Here is a 16747-nt window from a genome sequence, read left to right as displayed (position 1 = left end):
TATCCTTCTGTCACTCTGTCATTTATTGCTCTATAACTGGATGTATACTTATCAGCAATAACATTTCAAACTTGAACGATTTCCGCTTTTACAGTGCAAAAAATTAATGCAAATCAACGAATTGTGTTACTAGTATACGCAGCGATGAGTCTGCAGGGTTCGTACCGTCATAAAATGAGGATTAATATAATTGAGTATCGTAAAAGCAAACAAACCCAAGTGTAGAAACGCAGTCAAGTATAACGTAATAAAACCACTAATTTAAGCTGAGGGAAACTCAATACATTTGATACGTCTATGGCAGAGAGAAAGGGAAAATACTTCTGTGAACTGTTGAAGCTCCGTAAGCGAGCGACTAATTAGCCGAGTCTCCGTGAGCTCCGGAGAATGACCGAGTCTTACGGTTAGCCGCGTGTTTACTTCTCATCCTCAAGGAACAACTCACTTACGGCACTTCACTGATCACCGCCGACTTCATCTGCAGGTACTCTTCGTTAATTGCCGTATATGTCCGCTCGCCTCGGGCTTGATGCATAAATCTATACATCTAATTATTGTAGGTACAAGCGTAGCTTAGAAAAGTCCAAGGAGCGTCTTGGCGCCTGGGACACGAATCAAAACTCACGATCAGTGATCCCTATCTCGCTCGGATATCAGTCATTATTTGTTGTATATACCTACTGTACCTATAATATATATGTATAATATGTAATGTTATTATCTGCCTGCTAGAGATTCAATATTCAATACATATCTCGACGCACCCACACTGAGAAATTTTTCGTTCCAGTTACCGCTCAGTCCTTAACTGTTTTCATTTTTACCACAATCGAAAAATATAGTTACAAGTACAAAATGAAAATTATTTTTCTAGCTGTTACCGGAAAGTCTAGTATCCGTTACTATTCTTTCTCATTACGATCACTGTTACTATATTTTCTTGTATAACTGTTGCGAAAATTTAATGCTTGTGCAACAATAAATTGACGTTAAAGCCTTGTTTAACTAAAAAAGTAGAGTAAACCTCAGGAACTGATTTTGCGTTGCAATTACCGAAAAAGGATCGACAATAGCGCAAAATGGTTACGCGTACCTCGTTTTTCGCAATTCCAACAATATTCAAACAGTTTTCTTTAACGATACCTGTTTTACTGAATTTTTCTAGTTACTGTAACAAACGAAATTTTTCTCAGTGCAGAGAAAAGAGAACTCAAATAGGGCTTATCAAATTATTGATCCCTCAGAAAATTCACCTCTCCATCATCATTCCGTACTAAATGAATTACGGTTGTACGATTATAATCCATACAATGGAGTAAAAAATCGCAGTCATCTGATTGAACTTGACCTATATTTCCTTCTCGTCATTATTTTTCTATTGAACGAATATGTTCAAGCATGCCAGCGTGAATCTACTATATGAGTGAGTATACTGGTATGCGAAAATTGTAAATAGCAGTTGAGGTCGAGACAATTTCAATAATCCATGCAGAAAAACATGTGTAAACAGGATGTCGTCGCGGGTTTTCTTAAACGCTTTTCTCATATCAGCTCATTGAATAGAATTTTCAATTTTCAATTTTTTCGGAACTGATATCAGAATCTAACTATGCGAATGAAAAAAAAAAAATCGACAATGTATCCAATCTAACGATCCAAATAATGTTTCGAGACCGAGTTTTCGGTTACACTAAAATATTTCCGACCGATTAATCCTTTGGTGTATGAAATGGTCTAATAAAATGAACGCGCAATGATCGTACACAGTGAATATCCGTTGTACAGTCTGTATATTATTTACACAATTTACACAATCCTTTGGTGTATGAAATGGTCTAATAAAATGAACGCGCAATGATCGTACACAGTGAATATCCGTTGTACAGTCTGTATATTATGTACACAATACTTACCTACCTACAGGTATATGCCTGAAAGCGCACAAATGTTGTTCGGAGCAATTCATAGAACGGTTTATTGCGAACAAGTTAAAGATAATGCGCAAACAATGTTCAAGAGGTACAAAGAAAATTTCGCATTGGTCGTAGGCAGGTAGACAGCCGTAAAGTAACAACGGTTAAAAGGTCAGGTAAGAATTGTCAATTACCTGTCGGATATATTCGAACACGCGTTTGTGGGTATCACAGGGCTAATAACTACGAAGTAACAGGGATTTTGGTATACCTCGTTCTCTGAGTGCTTAGTTTTACATCCTCAGGGACGGTTCGTTAAGTAAGTTCGTCAATCTTCGAGCTACGCGTAGAATTGTTATTATAGACCCTGAGACTTTCCGGTATAGAATTACTTTCTGTAAATTCATGCGTTGCAAGAACATTTGCGCCAAAGTTATAGGGTAACGAATAAACGGATAAATAACCTAAATGTTACTCATAGAACTTTCGTGGAATCTATAATGTTTTCTTCTCGTTTTAACGATTTATTCTTCTACCGTCTTGTATTTTTTATAATTATCAGGAAGAATCGGTCGACGTATTTAATCTCTTTGGTCAAAAAACAGCTGCATCAGAATTATTATAAATGACTCTTTGATTTTTGCTTTATTTTATTTTTTGAATCCAAAACAACAACGACAGCAAGATAGGCAACATTAAAATAACTGCAACTACAAAATATAATCTGAAAATACCTGCAACTTTGTCTAATTATGTCTTAAAGTTTTTTTGATTATACTAATGGTCCAGTTTTTTGCTTGTTAAATTTTTGTGTCTTAAATTTTCAGATGAATTTTTGTCACATGTTTCAAATTAGACAAGATTCTATACGTACTAATAAAGCGAAACCATGATAATATACAATCGAATGAATTGATCAACCAAAATCGTAAAAATTTAAATCAATTCCATTTGAATTATCGCAACTTCATTGATTATTGATCTGTTGGTGCTAATTGAAATTTGATTTATTTTCCCTAGGCATATTGATTCGCAAATGAGTTTTCACGTGAAAATTTATTGTAGGTATGCAGTATTTAGCCATTTACCATAATCGGAACATACAATTCTGGGCTTAAAATGAAAGTGAGTCTTGTAACGGTAACTGAAAGATCTAATACCTACGTATGTACCGCTATTATTTCCATTCGTACTTAATTTTTGACAAACTGTCCCGATAATTCGATGCTGTCACAACGATAAATTAATGTATATTATAGTCACAAAGTCTGTACAGCAAAAGAGTAACAGTCGTCAGAACGATATCCGAATGACGTCTTACGATAAAAATTTTGATATCCAAGAGTATTTCGTAAAAGATATCTCTTGTTTATAAATCCAAAAAAAACTGCTGCCATTTTATCAATTTTAAGAATTTCGGGACGAGGTAGGGCTCAAAATCATGCAAAAAGTTATAGCTTTAAGATTAACGTAAAAATCAAAGATGAATTTTTTTTTGCCGATTTTCAGTTTTGTATACCTAAAAAGTGAACTTTTCTTCTTCAAATGCAAAAGCGGATCGAGCTGTGCACCGGGACTCGAGGTTCACGGCTCGGGAGGTTATAAATCGCGCGGTCGAGCATCGCTGGATGATTAATTAAATATAATGACCCGAACGCGGGTCGAAATGGAAGACAGTGAACTGACCGAAGCGCATCGAGTTTGAGCGATGACCCGGCCGAGACAATGACCGACTCTGTGTTCCCGAAACGTTATTAAATGGACGTATAAATATCCGTCTGTGTGTTCCGACGTTGATCATCGTCATCGTTGGTAGTATGAAAAACTACACACACACGCACGTGGTCCAGTCGATCGCAACGATCAAGCGCCATCAGGCAGACGCTGAGTGAAAACACTCCGCGCCGAAACCAGCCGGTGCCTCACGTGGAGACACGTGATATCCTTGCCCATTATTGGTAATGATTGTCATTTTCGTCACGACAATGCACTTTGTTATACTCCTTAATGCCGTATCGCATTCACTAATAAATGCGCTACATTAATTTATCGGTACATGACCGGCTCTTCTGTCCGAGAGAATATATTATGCTAATTATAACGTTTGGCTTGTGTGACGTTTTTATTATTATCATTTTTCTTTTGACCTTTGTTTCTTCCTCGTTGTCACAGATGGTGGGACGCCGGATAATTAATTCATGTCGACTTCACGCGCGATGCAATTTGCTCGAAATTCTGACGCTGGTTTTTCACATTTCGATTTCTGCTCTGTCTGCTAACACGGGAAGTTGTTTATATACGGGCAAGCTTTGTCTCTAAGAAACAAAATTAAGCGATCTGAAACGAAGAATCAGTACCTGTAAGCTGTTGTTTATGATTTTGGTACGTTTTTCTTCTTGCATCGTGAAGAAAAGCATTAAAATCATTGATTTTCAAAGGCCTGATAGAATGGTTACGGTATCAAATTTTCCTAGAGACGAAAATATATTTCATAGATTTTTAAAATATAGAAAACCGAAATACTAAAATATGAAAATGTAGAATAGTAGGCAAAAGTATAGAAGATAAGAATAAAATTAGAAACATGTAGCTTCTGAAGTGGAAAAAGTATGAATAATACCTAAAAGAAGGTCAAGTCTGATAGAAATCAACATTTTGACGTGTATCGTACACCCTGCACTTTTATGCTTTGAAATTCTATAAATAAAATTTCATTATGTAGTCATTCTACTTTTTGACCTCCACCCGATTTTCAAATCACAAACCCGATCGAACGATAAAAATATAAAGATGGCGTGTGGCTTCCGATGTGAAAATATTACAAACGAAACCTGTAAGGAGTTTGGATCTCACCGAAATTTAATTTCTCTGGTCTCAGAAATTGATCTGCGGATTTTTGACCGATAAATCGGTATCATTTTGACCTTGAAGTACGTACAAAAATATTGGCGACAGAAGTGACCAGGTGGCGAGCCGGAAAGATGAAGGAAGATCGGCAAGGCCCCCCGGGTCTGAAAACAAAGTTGACGACACGCCTGAAACAAAAGACCGGCAGAGAAAGCTGGCCGATCCTAGAATTTGGGATCTACGGCCGATCCCTGGATCTCGGGGACTGATAATCACCGCGAAACCCGACATAATTACGAATGTTTCGAGTCTTTACGACCCCTCACCGCGTCTGATCCAAGCAGAAGTTGCGGCCTCGGCTGAGGCACACTAAAATCGGTTATACGGCCCGAAACTGACTCGCTAAATGCGTTTGTCATTCGGCGGAGGCGAAGATGAAGAAACGACAGAAGGTCGAGAGGATACCGCCGCGAAAATCTCTCGCTATGCAACCCCGAAGACTCGACTATCTCTTCTCAGATTTCGGACCGATAGACACGCGGCCTCGACCGAGATCTTGTCTCTCCGAGTCATTAGAGAAATGACGATCTCTCTAGAGGCTCCGGAAGCCCCGGGAGGCCGTCGGACCCCAAAGACGTCTTGGACCATTCTCGATTATCGCATTCGCTCTGTGGATCGTTATTAGATTTTATACGGACCGCGAATCCGAAGAAAATCGACGTCAGATTATCGGTCGATCGATCGGGTTCGATTACAAGACTATTTTTTCCAAACAAGAAAATCTTATGCGTTATTAATAATACTTCAGAGTAAGAGATCGGCGACGAAAATCGGTTGCAATTGATTTTTCTCATTTCTTAATAAATTCTATTGATTTTTTTTTCATAGTTCATAATGAAAAATGAAATGCAAGTGATAATTCGTTACTATAAAAAGATCGTGCTGCTGATTGGAAACGGTTGAAATTTTGATGATGACAAACGATTTTCACTAATTGATACGTTTCGTTGCGAATTTTGTTACATTTAGTCGGTAACTGGGTTGTCTGTGAAGACCATTATCTTATATTCCCCAATAGAATGAAGATTCTGAAGTATTTTTTTCAATTTTTTCAAATAGATTTTAGGAGGTTTTATTATTTCTTTACTCTCTGTACTATAATAGAATTGGTCACAATGTAATAGAACCTACAGTTAGATGAATTCGAAGTGAAAAACGATCGTTATTGGAAAAATTAAACCGTTATAACATGACATTTTAACGTTTATATTTCTTATCCGACGAAGGAAAAATTGGTGTTCTTAGTATGAAAATCGATTCAGGAAAATTTGTTATTTTACTAGACACAAGTAAACGAAGACCAAGCCAAAGTCCATAATTTCTGTTTCATATAAATTGAAAAGGAAAGGGGAACCTAAAAACATGGGAATAAAATGAGGCAATTCTTGCAAAGCTCAAAGAAGAGCCTTACAAAATTGCTTAAGTGGAAATTAATTTCCCGACCAAAAAAATATTAAAAGAAACGAGCCATATCGTGGCAAGGCTGAGTACCCGTATGTTTTCAATAAATTAGAAAGTGAAAGGGGATGAGCAGAAATATGTAATAGAAGTGAGAGAAGAATGAAAGTAGAGGCTTTTTAAGAACTGTGCAAACCAAAATTGATTTTCTTATCAAAAAAGAAAATAAAATCAGTAATCATCATCACAAAGCCTTTTTCATGTAACGTTAAGTATATATATACTATAAACAAGAGTGTCAAAAACGAAGAGTGAATTTCGTCCGTTAGTTTCCTCTCCCTCTTTCACTCCATTTTTCTGTGCGTCGGGTGAGAGAAAGAGATCAATTGCGAAGGGTTGGGGGATGGAGGGAGGATCGGGCCCGACCGCGGTGTTGGCCTAAGAGATAAGATTGCCGGTACACGAGAGATCAGTTGTATAAGATAATAATCGAAGGCTGAAGAAAGCCGCCGACAAAATACGACCAGTGACCAAGGGGGGTTGACCGAGGGGGTCGAGGGTTGAAGATGCATCATCCGGAGGGGCGAGGGGTGAAAATACGCGCAGGTATAAGCCGCGCGTCGATGGAACTTCAGCGCCCCCTGAGCCAGGAAAAGTGGCGGCACGCGGCCGGAGAAGCGAGTCGGGATGGAATGAAAAATCCCCGGAATATGATAATAAAATTTTCGGCCCCGCGCTCTCGGAGAAGCGGTCATTCGATTTGAATAGTCGAAGGAGCGAGCTGCTTCGCCTGCCGGACCCTGGATGGCGCACTCCTCGTTCTGCCTCCTCCACCGGCTCCAAAACCCGCGGGGACAATGAAATATGAACAGCTCGTGTTCTACGGACAGGGATAAAAAATACAGCTAGCCAAGGAAAATATGCTACGCGTCTTGATTTATGCCACCTAGAAACCCACCTCAGCATATTGCCTCGGACGTTAGGTTAGGGTATATGAATCTATCTCTGTGTTTAGCTGTGTGTGTGTGTGTGTGTGTGTGTGTGTGTGTGTGTGTGTGTGTATGGATCTGTACACACCATACTTTATTATTATGTCCATGTGTAGTGGACTGTGTATACAGGTATATGTATGCACGTCGTACACGCATCTTACTTTATTCTTGTGCCGGACCTGCGCCACGAACCGACAAAATTCCCCCCCCCCCCCCCCCCCCCCAACCGCCATCGCGTAAAACATCGTCAGCTATCACGCGACTTATAGGTTATGTGCCTGTTTAATTACTAATGTCAGAATTATACCGTCTATTATATTCATTTTATAACATCGTATAAAAGCGTGTAATCTTATAAACGATGTGTGATGCGTATGTTTTATGTGTACATGTGGTTTTTCTTCATGTTACATACACAATACATATGTAGGAAAAAGATACATCTGTGATTGTTAATATTCTTTTATACACAACTGAATACTTCCGAAACTAGAAAAGTTCGAGGAAGGAGTCTTTTAAAAAATTTTCATAGTATTATGATTTTATTGCTATAACCTCACATAACCTAACCGATTTTTTTTATTTTTCAGCTTACAGCTAACGTCAAGACAAATCTAACAAGCCGCAGCGTCGATACTTTATTGTCCGTAGCTTGCGAGATATTGCGAATGACAATTGTAAAGAAAATTTCAAAATCTGAAAATGTTTGGGAGAAAAGTCTTGAGGAACGAAAAATCTAGTCACAGGTGTAATTTGTCCATTATCAGATATTTCGACACCCGCAGTGATTTTTTTAATCCGCTTTGACCCACTTTTCGTCTAACATGTATCTATCTACGCTTCTATTTCTTTTTGCTACATCTTTCACGATGTTTAGATAGTTACGGTTCAAATTGATTACGGAAATTCAGCTGAAAAGTGCAAGAGAGCGTCTCACATTCTACTAAACACATACAAATTCATATTCTGTACAAAATCCGCTCTTTGTGATGTTGTTATTGAGGTTAACTCTGTAGCTGTTATGGAACCGAATGGAACGGTGAATTAATATTTGCGGAGTTTGCGCATGCGCTTGAAGTGGAACGGCGAGATCGAGAATCGAACTCTCAGACAGATCGTTCAGTTATTATCAGAGCGATCTGTTGGAAACAGGTTAATTACAGCACCGCGTGTGATGAGTGAGTGAGCAGAAGTGCCGAGTGTTGTCAAAAATATCTCTTGCAGTTGCTTAACGGTTTGTTGTGATTCCTTAGTGCTTTGAAAAGTGATTAGAAGCGTCCAGAAATCTATGTTTTCTTCAGCCGAAGACGAGCGCAACTCAACGGCGTCGCTCGTCATTCGCAGATTACGTCATCGATGACAAGCGGACGTGAGCTCCACGCTTGCGAGATGAATCACGGTCATAACCTCTTCATTTTTCGAGATCCACGGTTCGCCCTGACAAGGTTGGAACAGAATGTTTGACGTACAAAACTTCCGTGTGTTGTGTAAAATTTTCATGGCCAGTATCATACTTGTCAATACCAAAAACCAACGACTCAGCGTTTTGCGAGTGAAGCCCTAAGATAAATCTACGCCGATATTAGGTGGCATTACGTGTTTTTATATTCAAATTCTTAGGGAATTTTTCAATGCCTTTTTTCTTTCTGCACAGCTGTGTCGTTTGCTTGTTTATTTTCTACACTCCTCTGAACTCGGAGGTGAAATTCGAGGCCGAATATAAAAGACACGTCAGGTTGTGTATAATAATAGGCGCGGCCGCAGTGCCAATACGCACTTCGCCTCTTTATACCCTCGGCATTATGTATATTTCCAAACTGCGGCAGGACCGAGTCACGTTGTGATTTACGAGTTGGTAGAGAAACGGCGTTTCCTTGTTTATTTTTATCTCAACTTTTTTTTATTTTTTTAAACTTGTACCGCACGTTTTTCTTTCCTTCCTCTTTTTAGTATTCTCAAACCGTTAATATTTATTGTTTCGCGCACCCTGCGGGTCAGCGAAATTTTTACGACGGATTTTACAGCTATAAAAAGGCTTCGAGGCTGTAAGGCTAAGGTTGTTCGGTGGTCACAGATATGTGTTCCACGGATGCTTTACGACGCATTAGTCACTCTCGGGGATCTAAATTCAAATCGGAATACCGATCGTGCCTTCTGTCGCCCCTACCTGTCACCACAAACGTTTATAATCGCACGCGCTTCTCACTTGTGAACATATTTACATATCTTTATATAATAATAGGTAGGTCAGTGGGCTGCGGGCATTTATTGTAATATCCAAGATGCTAATTTGGGTGTCTAAATCAAGGAAATTATTCTATTTACATACAATGTTTTATCAAATTTGTTGCTTTTTTCACATTATTACATTTTCTGTAAATGTCCTTTCTTGTGTAAACGTTCCAATCGTTAAATCAACAGCATACAAATCAGTAACAAATTTTGCTAATTTGCTAGATTTTTCATTTGATATCCATTACTAAGGATTACTTGTTTACGTATTATGAATTTTGTCATCCACTCAGTTTTTTTATTACATGTTAATTTTTTTCTATTTTTTCGCATTCCGTTGACAACTTTTAAATCGTTATTTTTTACCGAGTCATTCTATTTACAATATATTCCGTTATTTCGTAATTTTGTAATTCTGTCGCATAAACCTTTCATCAATCGCGATTCTCTTCTCTTTGTTTTCTTATATTCCGAATGAGCTATATCACTATTTTTTTGTTTCTGCTAGCTTCTGTCTTATGACGTTCTTACGTTCTATTCGCTGTTCATTCTGTGTTATTCACACGCGTAATTGGGCATCGTGATATAATGAATCTTGACAAGATTTTTTTGGCAAAGCGCGACGGGAGTTGATGGTGAGTCAGTGAATACATTAAAATCCACACATTTTTTTACAATCATTTTTTGTAACCTGCTTCTGCAGATTCATCCATTCATTAGTAAACATATTCATTAAGTCGATAAAGAAAACATCTTCGGCATATTTTTATTAGCACAATTTGTTATTAATTTTCGTTGGCGTTTCGTTGTCGAAAATCGTACAAAAATATATCTAACTACATTTATAAATTTTGAATACTATAGCGTACCCTTTATCCGGAGTAAGAAAACAAAGTAAGCGTTCTTAGATTCTCTAATCGAATTTCGATAAGCGCGTTAAAAAGTGGAAAACCTTACGCCGTGTAATTAATGGATTTCAGGTAGTAACTTTTATGTTCATCGTAGTTCAAGTTTTCAGTTCCGGAAAATTATCCTTATTGTTACATATTTATATTACAACGTGATTGCGAATTTTGAGTTTAAAGGATGAAAGTGTCCCATTTGTTCTTGTTTAGTCATCAATTTTACATTTACTTTCATTTGATTTCGAACATTGGAAACCCCGTATTTTCTCACAAACGTTATTTGTATCCTCGTTGCGTATATAAGTATGAAAATATACATACATGTGTGGCTACAAACACACTGCAGGGTTGCGTTGGGAAAGGAATACTCGCATCTGCCGCACGGCGGGGGTTGCCGATCATTTTTTAGGGGTAAGTCTACGATTCTCATTCCTCTTTTCCTCTCATCTATGTATATCTATACGTGTTTATACGCTTACGCGTACACACATACATTTATACTCTGTACTACACACACTCGAGCTGTAGTCTATAAATATACCTACGTATATGTACCTACATCTGTAAGCGCGAGGTCGAATAGGAAAACTAATGAACTTATTTCATTCGTGTTATTGATAGAGCCCGGATGTGAGCCTCTATAGCTGCTGATAATATCACTCGAAAAAACTGTGCTCGGGGAATATTTGGAGCGCTGAACGAGTCAATTAGCGATACGAAATACTCGAGTTTTCTTTCTTTATTTCGTGCTCTTTTTCTTCCTTTGCGCGTTTATTTATTTATCATCAAATAATTTGTCGTTATATTCACTGATTCTGATTTCATTCACGTATTCATTTGTCCAATTTTTATTACGATTGAACGTATTTTAAATCAAAGCGAATATCTTAGCAGGATTTCATGAATATCTTTCCAGCCACACTGAAAAAACTTGAAAAAAAAACACACGCAATATTCATCTAGTACCATTATAATTTGTATATTTTTTACTGTCAAAAAATAAGTGACTAATTCGATAGTTGAACCTTCAGAATAATTTACGCAACGTCTTTTTTTGGTTCCTTGTTCTGCATTGAATCTCTCCGTTTTTCATTTCGTTTTACTTTCTTTTTTTTTTTTAAATGCATCACGTGCGGTTTATTTTGGGGGTGGAAAATTTTTCGATAACAGGGTTGAGGATCGGTTAGTTTTGGGACAAGGAAATTGGGCGTGGTAGTTGCAGATGAGTTAGCGTTAGGTCCATTTTGTCTTTGGCTGTTCTTTCCGTCGCGGCACATAAGGGTCACAAAAATTATGATAATTTTTGTCTTGAGAAGTTTTTTTTTTTTTTGTCTTGTTTGGTTTCTCCGACTACAGGGCTTGACGGAGTTGAAATTACTCAAAACTGCCCTCAAACCCGAAAAAATATAGTATGATTTGTTGAAACGAGAGACGTGCTCCTTGAGTTGGCATTTTTGACATCTATCAAGCCGACACAACCAAGCGAGTACTAAACTACGATACATGTTTTCTGTGCTTGTTCTTTCATCTAGTTGTGTCAGTTTAATGGGTGTCATTTTTTGGAACAGGGTTCGAACGGACGTTGACGGCAATACCTGAAAACTCTTCTTACGATTCACACGACGACATAAAATATTGCCGATTTTGAGTGATTTTATACTCTCATTGGAATCTATTCTTGAAGAACCATCCAAAAACGTGAGGAAAAACTATTCGGACGCACCGTTTTGGAGATATTCGAAAAAATTCTGGGGTTCGTGATTTCGACTACATCTACACTTAACTCACAAAGGAACTACCCCAAGCATACCTCACTGATTTTCTTTATTTTGTAATACGTTGTACTACAATTTCAAGCATTACGCACGTATTTTTTTAACGTGCCTATTTGGTCTTTTAACGGGTGAAAACCGCCCCGAAAGCTTGAAAAGGTGATGACGAAAAACTTATTTATGAAACTATTCGGTCATTATTTACTATTAATAGGCGATAATATCCGTCGGGATTTGATCCTCAGAACTGACGAGCTTTATTTCTCGGGGGGTCAACCTTGGGGGTGGTTCTTAACCCGCAAACGGCCGAATTGGCACTTCAAAAAAATCCATGTCTCACTTTTCTTTGACGCATTGCAAAATTTCACAAAATGAAAAGAATCGATGGGGTACACCTGAGATACTTTCCCTGATAGTTCTCATGTCCCGCCGAGTGTGGTCATCGAATTTGCGATTAGTGGACATCGAGGGCGAGAAATAATAGCGGAGAATACGAATTAAGAGAGAGAGAGGTCTTCGTGATGGGCAGGAAGTGCCGTAATTAATTTTCTTAGGAACAATCCGTCCCGTAGGTTGGGCGTGATCAACCGACTGGGAGTACAGGAAACTGGTGTAATGACTGAGTGCATAGAGGGTTGCTCAGTTGCCGGCAATGAACGGGAGATGAAAATTAATTGAGCGAAGTGCCTCGACTGAGTGAGCCAGTGAGCCAGTGAGCCCATGCAGCATCCAGACTCGGGAAGTGAGCAGCTCTCTTCCCAGTTGTCCACTCGATATAAACTCGCCACTTGAACGTAACCCTCTTCTCCCCGTTCCTTCGTATCAAACCTATTCTTTAATTTGCAAAGTGTACAATCGCCACTTAAACAATCCCGCAAATTATACCCTGATCCTGTACGCCATTCGAAAACTCAATCCGGACGCGGGATATTGAGGTATTTGTCTTCGGCTTTGTTCGTTGGGTAATGTCAAATGCTTTTCAGGTCGGAATTCAGAGTGGTTGGACCTTTCATGAGGAAGTTCGAGAGCTTATCCAAGTTGAAATGCAAGTCGATCATGAGGTTGGATCGGTAGGATGACGAAAACTAGAGAACTCTGAAAATGGTACCCTGTAATTTGGTAGTATGGTGAGAAAATCAACCCTATGATAGAGTTTAACAATTCGTCAACGTTGAAACGCGTTTCGGTTGAGATTTTGGATTGATATGATGATGAACACACGAGAATCCTGACAATGATAACCTATGTGCTTTAAACATTTGATCGCAGAACCAAAATATGAATGACTTGTTTGTGAGACGATGTCTTTAAACGTTGATTGCGACGATACTCGGTATGGGACCTGATATTTTACACCGGAAAAGTGAAATTAATTTTACCGAAATTTTTCAGTCAGCGAAACTTGGGATTGTGAGAGCTGAAGAAATCTGATAATTTTTACCATGTCTGGAAAAATTCAATGCCCTAGAACGTCATAACCTAATATTTTGTCGTTCTTATCACATTTGCAATGACGACTTCTACATGATGTCGAGTTTTCGTTTCGACTTTGTCTTTGAAGATATTCGTGGACGTAGAGGCGACACAACTTCTACTTTTGGATTATTGACATTTACTGACAGACGTTGATCTCAGTCACCGTCTCGTTAATTGATTTTCTGCCAATTTCAAGTAAGGTTCCGTCATCCGTCAACGTCACGCCGACTGAGTTAGTCGAATGATGGTTGGTATTTTAGTACTTTAAATAATTCTGGTGTCAAAATTGACTAAGATTCACATAATATATACGGACTACCGCAAATAACATTTTTTTGGTCGATTCAAATATTCACCATCGGATGCAGGCTCAGATCGAAAGCAATAGATCGACATCGGATAGCGTTAGACTGACGCCAAATTACAGCCCATTAAAGTCCGATGAAACAAGTCTACCATAACCAGGCAGGAATGAAGTTTGCAGATTGGTTTGAGTCCGCGATTTTGAATCGACTGGACAAGCTCCAGCTCGTGGCATAAGAGGGTGAGTGGTAAGGAGGAGCAGGACGAATGGCACGAATGTGATCGTGAACGGATTGCGCTATAACCGCATTAACATTCCACGCGAGCATAGAAGGCGCGTTGTGGTCACCGGCGGCTAGTCTCTCATCACACTCGCACACACATGCACAGACCATCTATTCGAGATAATCCCTGCGAGCGCGTTTGTTCGGCTGTCTTCACTGGGTTGGTGTTTCCACGACGAATGGCCAATGAGGTATCGGTTCCGGGTGTTGGTATTGGTGCCCATATATTGATTCGTGAGTGGTGAACGCGGCGGAGAATGACTAATAGATTTCAGGCCACGGTCCATCCATCTAAACTTCGTTTCCCCCTCCTCCCCCACACCACCTTAAACCCCCTACGCTTCGTCCTCTTGGATACAAATCGATATGTATCGATATATTGAATGTGTCCGTGCCGGACCGAGATGCATTTATAACATTGGATACGGCCAGCGAAGTACCTACCTTCTTCCGTTGTCTAGTCCGTGCCCACTGATCGTTTCCTATTAGGAATATTAGGACCGATTTTGTGGGATGGCCGACGAATTAATAACGGAAAATCGATTTTGCATTCAGAATTGCTCGAGACTTGGAGAATGGAATGGAGTGGAATTGAATGGAATCGAGTACAATAAACTACGCTTGCTCATGACCCGAAGCCGATTTTCGTAACTCGTTTTCTCAAACCAGGATGAAAATCTGCATTGGGGATACGAAAATCAAGTGCCGATTCGACTGTGGGCTATGAAACGTAGAAATGCCGCCTGTTTCAAAATCAAATTGGTCTGTCAGCGAAATTTGTTACCCGTGTAACAGAAAATCCGTTCAATAGTTGAGAGACGATGGGACTAACTGCCATATATGTGTTACGTTTCCACACTGAGAAAAATTTCATTCGTTATAGTAACTAGAAAAATTCAGTAAAACAGGTATCGTTGAAAGAACTGTTTGAATATCGTTGGAATTACGAATAACGAGGTACGCGTAACCATTTTGCGCTATTGTCGATCGTTTTTTGGTAATTGTAACGCAAAATCAGTTTGTTCGGTTTACTATACTTTTTTAGTTAAACAAGGCTTTAAAGTCAATTTATCGTTGCACAAGCATTAAATTTTCGCAACATTGACAAGAAAATCTAGTGATAACAGTGATCGTGATGAGAAAGAATAGTAACGGATACCAGACTTTCCGGTAACAGCTATAAAACTAATTTTCATTTCGTACCTGGAACTAATTTTTCGATTTTGGTAAAAAATGAAAATAGTTAAGGACTGAACGGTAACCGGAACTAAAAATTTCTCTCGTTGCATTCGCGTCCGACCCCGAACGTCCTTTTCCAATAAGAGGATCAATCGTTTGACACCGCAAATGAACCGCAATCAAATTAGAGCCCGCAGTGTCGTTGACAATGAGATACGGCGAAACGAGTATTTGTCCACACACGTTAATTGCTTCACCCTTGTCGCCGAGTGTATGAGATGCGGCATGGCGTCTATTATACGATCCAAAGGGCAGATATATTCCGAGGAACTGGCACCGGCGCCATTGAGGGGATCCTTGTTAACCCGGACACTCCATCTTGGCCTTGTAGAGTTTATCCCCATCGACGATGGCGCGTCTGTGTGGATGCATGACGGGTCGTCCGTTCGTCGCCAATGTCCAATTAGAGATAGCAATTAAAAAATTACACCATTACAGTGAACCGTGGGAGACGTCCTAATACGGGACACTGTGACGCCGTCATCGGACTTGTCGTTATTCCGCCTCCCGACGCCGGTTTGATCACGTGGCCAAGTCAAGGGGATAAAACTCTGGCTTTATGGAACTCGGACGCCGTAAGATCGCCGGCATCTCCATCGAGCCTAGCAGCATCTCGGGCTCTTCGACGCTGATTACCGAGGCAGGTTGGGCCGATTCGAGTGTGAACCTTCCCCGTCCTGGAACGCTTTATACTCACCCCTTCCAGACTCTCTTACACGAGGACATTGTAGATCAAATCTTTCGGATTATTTCATCTCATTGTTTGACCGGGGGTCCTGTTTTCTTCTCTCTCTCTCTCGTTTATTCTACTCCCCTTACAGGAACCTCTGTATCCACATGCCAAGGGCAGGGAAATATCATGTTACGATATTCATTCTCGAGATTCACTACCGAGTCTCATTCATGACTTCGAGCCGCCTGAGAATGTGGTCAAGATAAGAAATATCGGACTGTCTCAGTCTTTTTTTAATTCCTTAACAGGCTTTCGATTATTTTCATTCATTCTCAGTCCCATCATTTTTTTTTTATTATCTCTCATTCGCATCGCTGGACGTTCCCGGGAAAAATAATTCTCACTACATTTCGGAACAAAAATTCCTTTAACCCCGAGGAAATCTCCTAAACTTCGTTGTTTTCACATTAGTTTCGGATTAACTTCAAGTAATGCCAACATTTTCAGAGTTTTTATATAAAGTTTTCAGATATGAACACACCGGCTTTCATCAAAATTATAGAAAGTGAGGAATTTGTACAAAACACGTCATAAAAACTGTTCTTACAATATCTGTGATATATTTTTATCATCTATAGGGGTTTTTCGGTTTC

The sequence above is a fragment of the Neodiprion pinetum genome, chromosome 5 (genome assembly GCF_021155775.2).
Source record: "Neodiprion pinetum isolate iyNeoPine1 chromosome 5, iyNeoPine1.2, whole genome shotgun sequence".
Classification (NCBI taxonomy): Eukaryota; Metazoa; Arthropoda; class Insecta; order Hymenoptera; family Diprionidae; genus Neodiprion; species Neodiprion pinetum.
Note: the sequence above shows the minus strand (reverse complement) of the source record.